Here is a 14445-nt window from a genome sequence, read left to right as displayed (position 1 = left end):
AGTTTATAGTAATAGTCCCATTCCAAGGAAGAGGCTACCGAAATCATCTTCGCCTGTCCGAAATACTAACCAAAATTTTATTTATAAACAGTCGGGCGGTGTGTTTTCTGAAAACAATTTGTCAATTGAGTCGTTTGTATCTGCAATAGATGATATGGGATCATTTGATCCCAATTGCCATGCAGCCTGGATCAAATTAGCACGAGTAATCTGGAACTCAAAATTTGCCAAAGGTCAAATAAAAAATTATATTCGAAAATTGCGGAAATTTTGGAATAAGAACCTAAAGGACATAAAAACTAATGAAAATTCATTTTCGAAAATATTAGGCGATGAAGTCCCTAAAAATACCAAACTGTATGACAGTACTTCAGATTTGCACTTCCATTCTAAAACTAAATCTATAAATTTGACTGTCAAAATTTGCTCTGAAGAAAACACATCGCCTACTAATTGAAAATTACTCATGGCGAGCACGCCAGGATTACAAATACAAGACCTGCGGCCCAAGGCAAAGTCAAGATTCCCCATAAAGCTATTACCAACCAAAGAAGATCAAATAAAGAAACTCCAATCACGATACGTTCTTCTTAGTAACCTTAACGCCGAAAAAAAGAAAGCCCATCAGGGCTCCGGCAATGCATCAGTAATAGCGAAACTAGAAAGAGAAATAAAGGAAATACTGAGGAAAATAGAAAAGCATACTCAGAAACTAACAACTCATGAACAACAGCAAGCCATACGAGGCGCCGAACGTGAGCAAAATGAACAACAACAAGTCGCAAGAGGCGTACAAAGGTTACTCATTGAACACGAAAAAGAGACAAAAAGGGAAATCTCAAAGACAAAAATACCCAACATCGAAAATGATATCCCTACAAAAACAGAAGAATTCAATCAAGAACAACAACAAGCTTACACAATGTTATACCCTAGGGTGTCACCGGTTCAACCAACAGCCCCTCCAACGTACGAGGTTCACGCCGGATACTATACAATGTTAAATGACAACGGAATCCCTTTGGATGAAGACGGTACACAAATGGGAACAGAAGCATTAAAGGACAACCCAATGTATATAAGAGATCGAAGAGTTTTCGAATTACAAAGAGAAACAAATGCGCAAATACGAGATATCTCTCGGCAATTGGAAGAACGAGAAGAAGTAGCCCAAAAACTAGAAGATGAACTAAAAAAAACCACCGATGAATTAAAAAAAAACCACCGGAAGAATCGTCCAACAAAAAGATGAACTTAAAAAAATCCAGGATGACACCAAACCCCAAATCATAAGAGGAAGAGCCTCGGAAATCAATTTTAAACCACCGCTAAGACAAACACAAACTCCGACGATCCAGGTGAATCTCCCCGATCCAACGGAAGTTCCAGCCCTGCCCAAACCAGAAATACTTGAGAATCTAATACCCTTCCCGGGACAAGTCCCTCTTGTAAAATGGATTGAAAACACGATCTCGAAATTACCGTTTAAAGACGGGAGTAAACCAATAGATGGGATGATAATAATTGAAATGCAAAAAAAATTAAGAAAATCACAGAGGATACAGGATGCGGATTTATTGGCCGCAGAAACACAAGACAGATGGGACTGGAAAGGATTGTTGGAAACTCTGGCGCTATTGAACCCAACAGGGTCGATAGACGCGGCAAAAGTTATTATGGAATTCGAAAGATCGTACTCCTGGGAGAACGATAAACCAATGGAAGTGCTCTTGCAAGCACTAAGACATCTCCAGATAAAAGAAACACAAAAAGCAAATGCGAACCCAACAAGCGAGATGTTATTTTCTCAGGTTATATCAAAACTACCAGAGGGGTTGAGATATACCTATCTGGGTCAAGAAGATATGACCTGGAGAGAATTAATGAGGTCATTACAAGTAACTTGGAACGCTTCGACACAAAATAAGGCGTTAACCAACAAAATAACAAAAACTACGGGACTGATAAGTTTTGCTGGAGATCATAATCAAGCTAATGAACAACCCAGGTATAACTTGAGAAGCAATCCGGGCACCTCAAGAACACCCCTGGATTACTAAATAATTACCAGCCAATAAATACTCCACCAAGACCAGTAAGTGTATCCCCACAGTCCACCCCAAGAAATTACACATCACCACAGCCTCCCTCCTCACCGTATAGAATAGACACGAGACCCAGAACGGGAGAAAAACGAAGAAGAGGATATTCAGGGTACTCGCCAGGAAGAAGTTCGATAGGGAGCATGTCAACCCAAAGATGGTCCCCTATGGGAGAAGTATGGGATCAAACTCCAAATTGGTTATTTGATAAAACAAATATATACGCAGATCTTGGATTATATACGGACCAGTTATCAGACTCAGTTTGTTTTAACTGCAAAGCCCATGGACATATGGCCAGAGATTGTATTGCAAAAGCAATACTGGACATCAATAATCTCATAATAACCCGAAACCAAGACACAGGGTTATTGGTTATACAAGAACGAATAACCCCAATTGCGAACCCACGACAGCAGTTTCTGGATCGAACATGGAAGCCGTGGTTACAAGATCACCAAATGTCAACGTTGGAAAGGCTGGATAATTTTTATGCCTCAAAGAATTCGCCAGGATTACAGACACGAGTCCGAGAATACGAACAAACATATGAACGAAGACCTTCCAAAGCCGCTACGGCACCCAGAAGAGTGCCAAATTGGCGTTCTAACACACTAAAACATGACATTTCTCGACAGGAAAACTAGAACGAGGGGTGGTCGATCCAGTAAACCACTCCTCAGTATTTTATTTTTTTTTCATATGTAAGTATGGATGACGTATTTTCCCATGAATTAATGTATCTAACAGATAACACACAACCAATACGATTTCTTGCTGATACTGGCAGCACAATTAATACTATGTCTATCCAACAAACAAAAGATTTTTACCCAGTGGCATGGAAAGAAAGACAACCATTACAAGCCATAGTTTCAGGCATAGGAGGTCAGACAAAACTTAATTTTTTGGTGTTTGTAAAATGGCATGATTTGGAGTTACCTTTCGCGATAGGTGAACAAATTCAAGTTCCCATTATTGGACGAGGATATATTGACCAAGCTCTGAATTCCAAAGCATTATCCCCTGAACTAGTGCCAGCAGAAAAGGCGCAAATATTCTTACAAGAAGCAAGTGTTATGGATCCACACTTATTATCCCCCTCCCGCGAGGAAAAACGCGAAGATGAAAAAAATAATTTTCATAACATAACAATGCCGAAAGATATCATATCGGCATCCTTAACTAAACCCATAAGTATGTATAAAAAACCGGAATCATATAAAGAATATGATATACAATAACGATACGGTTTTAAACGAAGAATTATGGGAAGTAAGGGAAAAAATAATGCAACAACGGTTTGAAACAGAGCAATGGGACACCAGGGAAAATGTACTGATCACACATGAAACTTGGTGGCCAATTTATCAAAAATACCAAAAGGAACTTGAGAATCTCCAACAACATTTACAACAAACACAAAGACTTCCTTACCCACTAGACCCTAAATTAAAGGACCCTCTCACCAAGCCATTCGTGTCCGCCCCGTATAACTTAAAAGGCGACGGACAACGGCAAGCATTAGAAAAAGGGATACAAGATCTGAAAGATCTGGGAGTTGTAGAAAAAGGTTTTGCAAGTTGGCAATTGGCGTTATTCGTAGTTCCACAGAAACTGCCAGTAGCAGAACAATTGGCGCAGGGTCAAACAACGGGTTGGAGAGTCGTACAAAATTTGCAACCACTTAATGCGGCAATAGAAGATATCGAAATACCCCCACCTTTAGTACCAGATATGAAAGCCATGGTGCAAGGAAGACCGTATATTTCACTATTGGACTTAAAAAAAGCTTATCATCATCTGGATATAGTGGAAAACAAACGCCACATGTTTGGAATTGCGGTAAAAAATGAACATCTTAGATGGAAAAAAATGCCGTTTGGGATAAAAACAGGCCCAGCTTTGTGGACCGCTAATATGCAACAAGCAGTGATACACCCTATAACGAATAAATACAGGGAGTATATGAAAAAACACAATAGACCAGGCGAAGCACAATCAAATCCCATTGACGTATACCTAGACGATATTTTGCTGTCCACCAAAACGGAAAAGGATCATTTATTACTACTAGAATTTGTTTTTGAATGCCTGCAAAAATTACACCTAACAATTTCAATTAATAAATTCATCATAGGACGAAGAAAGGTAAAGGTACTAGGGTCATTTATATCAGGAGACAAAGTAGAAGTCCCATTGGAGCGAGTGCACGCATTACTAAAAATACCACCTCCTCAAAATATCAAAGATTTACGCCAATGGATAGGGAGCTTAAGGTATATAACCGATCATATCAAAAACTTATCATTAATGTTAAGTAATTTCGATAAACAAACGGGATCGGTCCCAGCTTCTACATCAGACAGATATCCAGTAAAATGGACTAAAGAACTGATGAAAAATTTTTTACACATACAAGAACATATTAAAACAACCTGCCCCTTATATCATTTAAAAACAGGAGTTCCATTATTTCTGGAAACGGACGCCTCATTTATCGGGTTTGGGGCTGTACTCTTCCAAAAATTAGAGGGGGACGGTATAATATACCCTCTCGCATATTACAGTCAAAAATGGCAAACGGATAAACAGAAATCCTACACGCCGATGGAAAAAGAGCTAAAAGCACTACAATTATCGGCCTTAAAATTCCAAGATATATTACAAGCCAACAAATTTACGATTATTACAGACAATAGTGGAGTTTACGGATTACTAAAAAGAATGGGACAACCCAAACAACCAAGTACATCATTTTTGGTCAATAGATGGTTAAATTATCTCTCAACGTTCTCAATAAAGAATATTATCCAGAAATCAACTAATGAGGTTTTTACATCAGACGGATTATCAAGATCCGCTTGGATGGATTTGGACGCTGAAGGAGAAGAACCGGGAATTTGGCCTACGTTAACAATAACACACAAGCAACAAAAAAAGGTAATAAAGCATTTACGTCATGCGACATGCCCACACCAAAAAGAAGGGATACATCCATGGACATGTATCTCAAACATAATTCCATCAACACAAAAAAATTTAGAAACGAATATAAAAGAGATGACAAGAGTCGGAACTTCATCAGTCGGAGTTTGGGCTCACGGAGGACACACCAAAGGAAGAACACCTAAATACGACAATTGGACAAAAGATGTCCCAATCTATCATTATACAACCTTAAGAAATTTACAACTGATAAAGGAAACAGGAGAATTACGACCCCAGAAGAGGCAATACATACATTTTACAACAAGGATTCAACCGAAGAAACAATCACAAACGATACGATTAGAATTAAGCGCTAAAGAAATTAAGCAATTACGACAGATAGGATATCAAATTAAGGATACAAAAACAGAAACAGTACTGATAAAACCAACCATTCCCCTCAAATACTTCAATGTCACCACCGCTTAGTGAAGAATGGGCAACTTTTTTGATTTTAATCCTCGGATTCTTACAATTAATAATAAACCTAATAGCTTATGTAAAGCATTTCCGGCAATATTAATATTGACAATATTGACCAGGATAGAATGTTTCAACAATGTGCGATTAGAAGAAGTAATGTTCGTGGGAAACGAATCAGATCAGCCCAAGTATGTGACAAATCTAAATTATTCACAATGGAAGATAAAACAAGGGTTGGAATGGAAAAAATACGAAATGCGCCAGTTATATCAACCAAAAGAGAATTGCACATGGATAAAAACAAACGACGCACAAAATTGGGAAAATTCTTGTACTGGTTACAAAACGTATTATTCTCCCAGATTTGGATACATAATGGCACAAACAACCACGTTTCAAAAAGCAAAATTCCCAAACTCAACGTACTGGGAAGATACTAGGAAATTTGAGGAAGAGTGTGCATGCGATAGATGGCAAACAGATATTCACCCCCCATTAAGTTATAAAATGCTTAATGACTCACAGACTATGTACAGACACCCATCTATGAAAGCCATACACATATGGAGGTGGGTAGATACTACAAACGATCTTATATTATACAACCCATATAATTTGTTAACCCCGGCCATGACAATGTTCAAATCTTACGTTTACAAATTATGGGCTGATTTTCTAATAATAAAATACAACTGTACGACGTCAAAAACACCAACAACAAGAAGAAATATAACAAACACAGACTTCACTATTAAAAATTTTAGAATCGTCACGAATTCTACAAAAGTACCATATAATTTTGAAACAAGTTGTTGGTTTCAGACGTCACAGATAGATCAACAACTAATCCAAACACAAGTTATTTTTCAAGAAATAGATGAATTATTAGAAGTACTACAACATGATACGTGGAACCCGACGATATACGAATGGCACGATTCGCTGATATCAAAGGCAATGAAAACTCCACCCAGGAATTTATTTCAAATATCTCAAGTCGCAACGTGGACAAATCCAATACGAACTTGTTGTGTTTACACTGGAATGAACGGAGCTGGACATTATTCAAGTTGGCCGAATAAATTACAAATACCACGACGAAGATGGCATAATTTAATACCAGATTATGACGGACATATGAAACTATACGATCCGCTAACAACAGAAGAAGCTTTAAATGAAACCGTGCAATGTACGGCAATAGTATTTGGAAGAATAAGTTCTTACATTAAAGGAACTAAAGAAATATGTACAAACAAGTTACCATTCAAAAAAGAACACAAAATGACCGCAAGATTGTTTATAGAAACGTATGACGACGATATTGAAGATCAATTAAAACAAGGAACTTATCAAATAAGAATGAGTGAGGTAATGATAAATAGAGATAATTATTGGACGAGGACCCACCTCAAAGGATATTCAGACAAAGCAGCTTGGTTAAAGAAAATGTATGAGGGTATGACTCCGTATACACCAACCGTAGTGAAATATGAAGAAAAAATTCAAAATATAGAACCAAGGGCAAATTTATTACCCCCGTCTGCATGGATAAAAGTACCTAATAACTGGGTATATGAGGGAAACTATCATCAACATAGTGAAGGATTCCTAAAAGTAATATGGAAAATAAAAGAATATGAATACGAAAACAATCAATCGATTAAAAACGCGAAAGATTTTTTAATAAACAATCTAACGGTTACAAAAGGAGACCCGATTCTACCAATACGAAATAACGAAAAATGTCAAGAAGAAAAACAAAATAAAACCGACTGTCTGAACGCAGTCGGAGGAAAACATATGAAGTTAAGTTTCTGGGAACAAATTCACTACGACCCATCGGAAAATCGAGAGAAATGGCCGACTGGAAAACCAATATTTTTGACAAAGCATCGAAAAAGACGTAAAAGAGAAGGAAGTGGACTCGGATTTTTCTCTATTTTATTCGGGGTAGCCAATTTGATAGCGGACATAGCTTTAGGAGCGGAAATAAGGACGTTTTATGAAGAAACACAGAAACATATTAATCAACTAACAAAACTAGTAAACCAAAGATTTCAACAAGAAGAAAAACAATTAATGACAGTAAATAATAGAATTAATCAACTATCAATACATGTTTACGAACAAGGGTCACAGGCTTTAAATTTGTTTTCACAAATTCAAGAAGTGGAGGAAGCCGAACAGGCCCAAATACAAGAATTACATAGCGAAATGACGGAAACAGACGAATTGCAACAAGCAATGGCCGCGGATGTAGTTTCGGGAATGAATAATATGCATACTTATATGGCGACACAAGTAGAAATAGACAAAATAATTTGGCAATATATCGCTACGGCTAAAACCCAAAGATTTATATTCTCAAAAAATTCGACATATACAATGCGGTTTGATAATGGAATGTTGGAATTAGCAGAAACGGCTTCCCGGATTAATCAAGATGAAAAACGATTAATCGAATTAAAAAAACAAGAACAAGAAAATTATCAGCGTGAATTGGAAGCAAACGTGACGTATTGGAAAAAAGACGCACAAGTAAAAGGTTTCCATCTACAGATATCGCAAGAAATAAACCAAGTATTACTAAGGTGGAAGACGAATAAAACGCACGAAACAATCCACTGGAAAAACCAGACATATTATTGGAAGAATAATGCCATATATTGGCAAAATCACTCCATAAGATGGAAAAATGAGTCGGGAAAATGGCAACGACAAACACTGCATTATAAAACGCAACACAAAATTTGGTATAATTTAACCCAGAAATGGAAAAACGCCCACCAAAGGGTGATTCAACAATTAATAGAATTAAATAAAACAACTCAGCAAACAATCCCTGTTCTGCCAAATGAATTTTTCACGCTGCAGCCAATCACACTGTCTTCGTGGAAAAATGCAACAAAATTTGACTTCGGACATGAACTGATAAAAACGGCCAAAGACGTAGTAGGAGGAATAGGAGGTGTCATAGGTTCCGGAATAGGAAGTTTGATAACGGCAGGAATAAAGGCAATGGCACCCGTACTTATTCCTATGTTTATAATAATTTGCGGTTTTGTTTTAATATATTGTTTAATAAAACACCATCCGCGATGTAGTCATGCCCGAGAGAATTTTGGAATGACAGAAAAAAAGGGGAGAGAGAAAAACTATAAAAAGGATAGTTTTCCCCTGAAACATTCATTCAACAACCAGCAGTACAACAGGCAACAACTACCAGGGTATAATGAGTAACACAACTATGTCAAGTGGAATGGAAGAAGCAACAACAATGTTAGATCGACAATTGGTCGAACAATTATTAGAGGCTTTACGCAATCATACCATGATCAATGAATATTGGATGAATGTCCCTTGGTATCATATGTACAAACCAGAACATCCAAATTTCGGAATAATGCTCGTACTTACTATATTCACAGTTATCATATTGTTACTAGTGATAGGCATACTTGTGGGAGTTCTCAACAGAAAAAAACGACGAGTATCTACACCTGCAATGAGAGTGGCCTACCAAACAACAAATGATGGAAGACTATAAAACAATGGAGGTACCTTTATATTTTTGGAAAACAATAAAAAACTCATCCATTATTAATGATTCATTATTATCAACCTATTGGGATCAATATGATAAATTAGTTTTTAACATACCAGACATTCGAGAAAATGTGATAGCAATTTTATTACTGGAAACAAAAAAGAAAGAAATAATCGCCGTAGATACAACAGGAAGTAAAAGACGAACCGAAGTAAAAGACTTATTAGATTTTTTTGAACAACGAGGAAAATTCAAATATACTACAAAAGAAGAATTTGTAAAAAATTGGAAATCAACCTATATTCCCTCAATCGAGATTTCGTTACAACACAAAGTTGATCAATTTTTTGGTTACCCAGATATTTTACACATAGCGACATCAACTATAGGAGAAACCTCGATAATAAATGAAGAGAATTTAATGGACCTCATAATCACAGATGAAATAATATCACCTATCAATACACCAGAATATCCAACCGAAAAGACGGATCGAAAAGTGACTTTAAGGACAACAAAGAAAACTAAAAACGAACACAAGAAAATAATGGATCAATGTTACAAAGCAATATTAACAATTAGAATCAGGAACACGCAAAAAGACTTAGACAAAATAAAGAAAGAAAAAGATGATGAATTTGAAAAGCAACAGTGTAAAAGAAAAAGACAATTTGAAGAAGAAACTAAACAACACAAATTAAGTCATAAAAAAAGAATGACCGATTGGATGAAAGAAGAAAAAAATAGAATAAAAGACGTATTACAAAAAGAATTGGACAAAAAAAGAGAAGAAGTAGATAAAGAAATTAATAAAGACTCGAGATAGATTGTTGTTATTGTCATAATTAATTGTGTTAAATTTTTTCGGATTTGTTATATTGTTTCATGATGGCTATATACTTGCCCAAAGTAATTTGAATTTTTTGTGTTATTTTTGCATGATATTATTGTATGTATTATATATTGGAAATTTGGAATGTAAATATTAAATTGGAGTATTTGGCTGTATTAAGATCTTATCTTGACTAAAAATAAATTACGGCTCTGAAGACAAATATTGTCTGGCCTAAGATTTTAAACTCAAAGGATAATTGAAAATTACTCATGGCGAGCACGCCCAAGCCGCTTGAGGAATACAAAAGCTGGGGGAAAAAATTCAAGCAGGTTAGTGAAAATTCAGAGGTCTTTTTAGATACGCGTCGAATTGATTTTGATGTAGGTGCTCACGGCCCAGTGCAAGCACACGGTATATGGAAAAGTGAGAACCCAATGAAAAATGCCAAATTTAAAATGGACACAAAAAATTGGAACAGTCTTTTCAACTCCGTTGCTGGGCGAAAAATAAAAAATTCTAATTGGGCTGTTTTTAGAAAATCTATCAAAGAGAGTGACACTTACTGTTCATATGCATTTCGATGGCACACAGTAAATTCTGGAATGTTGTCTAATCGTATTTTTGCTGGCAGTTGGCATTGTTACTTCACAGGTTGCAGTCGTAAAATTTGTGTAGTATCCTATCGGAAAGATCCCGTATGTTTCATATTTCATACACAGGAACGATTCGCCATATCGGGTCAAAATCAATGAGACCCAAATGTAAAGTAGGGAATTGTTTCAGAAAAAAATTAGTTCATGTTCTACCGCGTAAGATTTATTTCTAAAAAATAGGTGCTCTCTCGTCCGATGTCTTCCAATCTGGTAATAGGGACTGTTTTAAAAAAAGGCGCTTCGTGAATCTAGGGCCGGGGTGGGCAACATACGGCCACGACGAGTTTTTGACCGGCCCGCTGACTGTATCCAACCACACTCTGTAATGTAGTCCGACGCATCATTCATGAAAGTTGCCGATCGCTATACTCTCACCGCACTGTCAAAGCGAGCTGGTGAAATAAACAATTGCCTTAGTGAACAAACAATGGACCTTTCCCCGACCTTTGACCCCCGAAAAGTTCTTCCTATACTTTACCATTGCAAAATTTTCGGCGCTTATTTTAAGAATGGTTTCGCGAGTTGGCGCCTGTTAAATGGGGTATGTGTTTCAGACCATCATTATGATACATCGCATACAACAATCTGTTTTTCAAAAGTACCGATGAGGAATTTTAGCCCAGTATATCACAGCTATTTCTACCCTAATTTTTTTTATATCTGCAATTAAATTAAAACTCATAAGAAGACAGAGTGATCATTGAATTATCTGATATATATTTAAATTTCTGAAACACAACTGAAAACTGATGAATAGAGTTCAAAAACGAGGTAATGTTTACGACCACGCCTGAAAATCTGTCTGGGGGAGAAAAGTGTCTGAGCGGGTGCGAAAAGGGGGCATTGTTACGTCACTTTTGCACCTTGCTGATTGGCCAATGTCACGAAGTAAACAAGGAAGTCGATGCTTGGGGAAAGATCTATTGCGTTAGCACACTTGTTAAACAACAAAGCAGAGCGCGTTGTAAACATTCCCGACTACGGTTAAATTTAGATTCTAAATATAAATAGATTTTATATTAGGTTTTAATGACCATGGAATATCCCAAGAAACGTAAAGTTGAGCGTGTGTTGAGAAAATGTCGAGCATTTAAAAAAGATTGGAAACCGAAGTATTTTTTACAAAAGTTGGCAACAAAGCAGTATGTTTACTGTGTGGTCAAAGTGTTGCGGTATTGAAAGAGTACAACATCAGTCGTCACTATGTAACGAAACGTGGAAACTATGGCAATAATTTATCAGAAGTGGAACGGCAAACTAGAGCAACAAAACTGGACAGAAAACTTGCTAGGCTAAAGAATGTTTTTTAAACGCGATTTTTAATTTTCTTCCTTGCATCTGTTTGTGGATTTCTGCTAGATCTAACTTATGTTTGGTTCAACGATAATCTAGTATTCACCAGAATTTTGTTTACCTTTTTAAGTTGATCTCTTTTTCTGTTCATGTATGAATTTGCCACCAGCACCCAGTCATCAGGCCACTGTAGAATTCCATGAGTACCGTATAGATTTAAAAACCCCTTTCGGAACCTGATTCCAATAATATTGTTTGTTATTATTGTCTTCCGAATGAGGTACTGCCCCAAAAACAACGGCCCTTACTGCAGCTGACAAGCGAGGTTTCTTAGTCCGTTTATCCATAGTTACCTCATAATGCTATGGTTTATCACTTTGATATCTAATAAAACGCGGTTGACATGGTTACCCCGCCTATTGTGACTGGAGTCGCTTGCTTCCTTCGTTATGAACGAGACTCGGATATTCGGGTCGCCTGAATATATTCTATTTCCGTATTCTCTTAGTATTTAATGTTCGTCTTTTTATTCCTTTATAAAATTTGATGTTAGACCTCCTTGTAGGTGACGCTGCTCGATAACCATTACTGGTTTATCGCGTCTTCCTTCACACTAAAATGCATTTTTTTTCTTTTTTTACTTAATCCTATTCATATAATGTCTATTTTCGGCATGTGTAAAAATAAACTACTGATACTGCATTAGCGAATAAATATGTGATTAAGATATTGAATACTATGCATGTAATAATCCGGCCCGCCGAGGACTTCATTTTCCCACATCTGGCCCGCCGACTAAAGAAAGTTACATACGAAAGATCCAAAAACCAGGTAATTCGCAGAACCCTGCAGTCCCATCGGGGATTATGCGATGGTCAGAAGCGTCGGTGAAAAAAATTCCTCTATTTACATTGACGCTACTGGTGGAATAGCCGATAATACGTTTATGAAACTGTTACTCACCATCCACAAAAAGGCAAATCGGCACAATATTCCCAATATTTCAAACTTTCTTTTGCAATTCCGCTGCGATGTTTCTAAACTTACTAAAACATTTCCCGTGAAAGTTGTTATATGTGGTGGATGCATGGCCCTTATAAAGTCTATAATTCATGCTAACATGCGTGAAAGTTTAAAATCGTACATTTCGCGATGTTACGCTATCATTGAAAGTAACGCAAATTTAGATATGGTTTCAAGACCATTTCTTCATTTATGCGCAAGTCATAACATGAAGAAATTCAAACAGTTAGTTTGTAGACTGCCAAAAGCAAAACGTGAACTTATGCATGTATTCGGATTACTTGTTTGTTGCGGAGAGTTGAAAAAAATCCGCAAAATTGTTTATCATTTCACTATTTTAATAATTTTCCAAAATTCAAATCTTATGCATAATAGTTGGACTTACTTGCAAAAGCAAATTGAAAAACAGAACATTCCTGTGCCTTCTGATGGTGAATTAGACCTAGGAACATCGGATGGACTTTTTTTTTTACCAGATGAAGATTTGAGCGAGATAATCTTTTTACGGAATTAATGAATTGCGACATTTCGTCAGCCATTGAAATAGCAAGTAATGCAGAAATTTTGGGTTCCAACAAGTTTAGTGCCCGGAAATGCTGTCCAAATTTAAAATATTCTCTATGTCCCGAAGGTATGTCTTTGGGGAAGTTTGATGGTGGGTGATTTAGGTAGATATGGTAATTCAATTGGCTATTTGAAATATTCGACTTTTGCCGCAAAAGACTCAATTTCTGAGAAATGAAACATATCGCGAGATAATCGCACTCACGAAATCATGAAAAAAGTCAGCAGGAACAAAAGCGAAGTCGTCTAAACCGGGGGTGTGCAACCTTTATTACAGAAGAACCAGATTTAAGTAATTGGATGAAGCCGCGGGCCGCATCTTTATTCAAAATATCGTTTTCAATAAATAAAAAAAGCTAGTTTTGCTTATATGACAGTGACACACAGGTACTACCATATGCTTTGCGACTCCAAAGGATTGAATTGCTCGCACGTACCATAAAACTAAACTAAAAATTCCTTTCGCGGGCAGACTGTTCAAAATCGGCTCTTCTCTCGGGCCGCAGTTTCCTGGTCTCAACGACAGACGATTTAAACGACAAGATTACATGAACTCCACGACTCTCTGGTTAGGGAATACGAAGATGATTTTATTGTTTGTCCCAAAAAAAGAAAAGTTGAAAACAACGACCAAATTGAGAAATGGAGAAAACGATCCCGATTTCAAGGCAAGTACAAATGTTAAGGAGTATATCTCCAGCCCCCTATTAGACCTTTCGCCCCCAAGAACTTGCAAATAACGATAGCCCCATTCTGATAAAAGCAGGCCTATCGTCTACAAAATCTATAATGTTGTGGTTCGTCTCACCGACAATTCCATTCCTAAAATTTGTACATTCATCTGATTCCGATCATAAAATAATAAATTCCAAAACTTATTGTAAAAGAGACTGGTTTGCTTCGGATATTATTTAACACCTAAAGTGTACGTTCCTTTGATAAGTTTGTCCAAATCTTATTCGTGTATGAGAATCACTGGGTAACGGCTTCAAATGTATTCCCATCTGATTA

The sequence above is a fragment of the Styela clava genome, chromosome 2 (genome assembly GCF_964204865.1).
Source record: "Styela clava chromosome 2, kaStyClav1.hap1.2, whole genome shotgun sequence".
NCBI lineage: Eukaryota > Metazoa > Chordata > Ascidiacea > Stolidobranchia > Styelidae > Styela > Styela clava.
The sequence above is the reverse complement of the archived record's forward strand: the minus strand, read 5'-3'. Positions refer to the sequence as shown.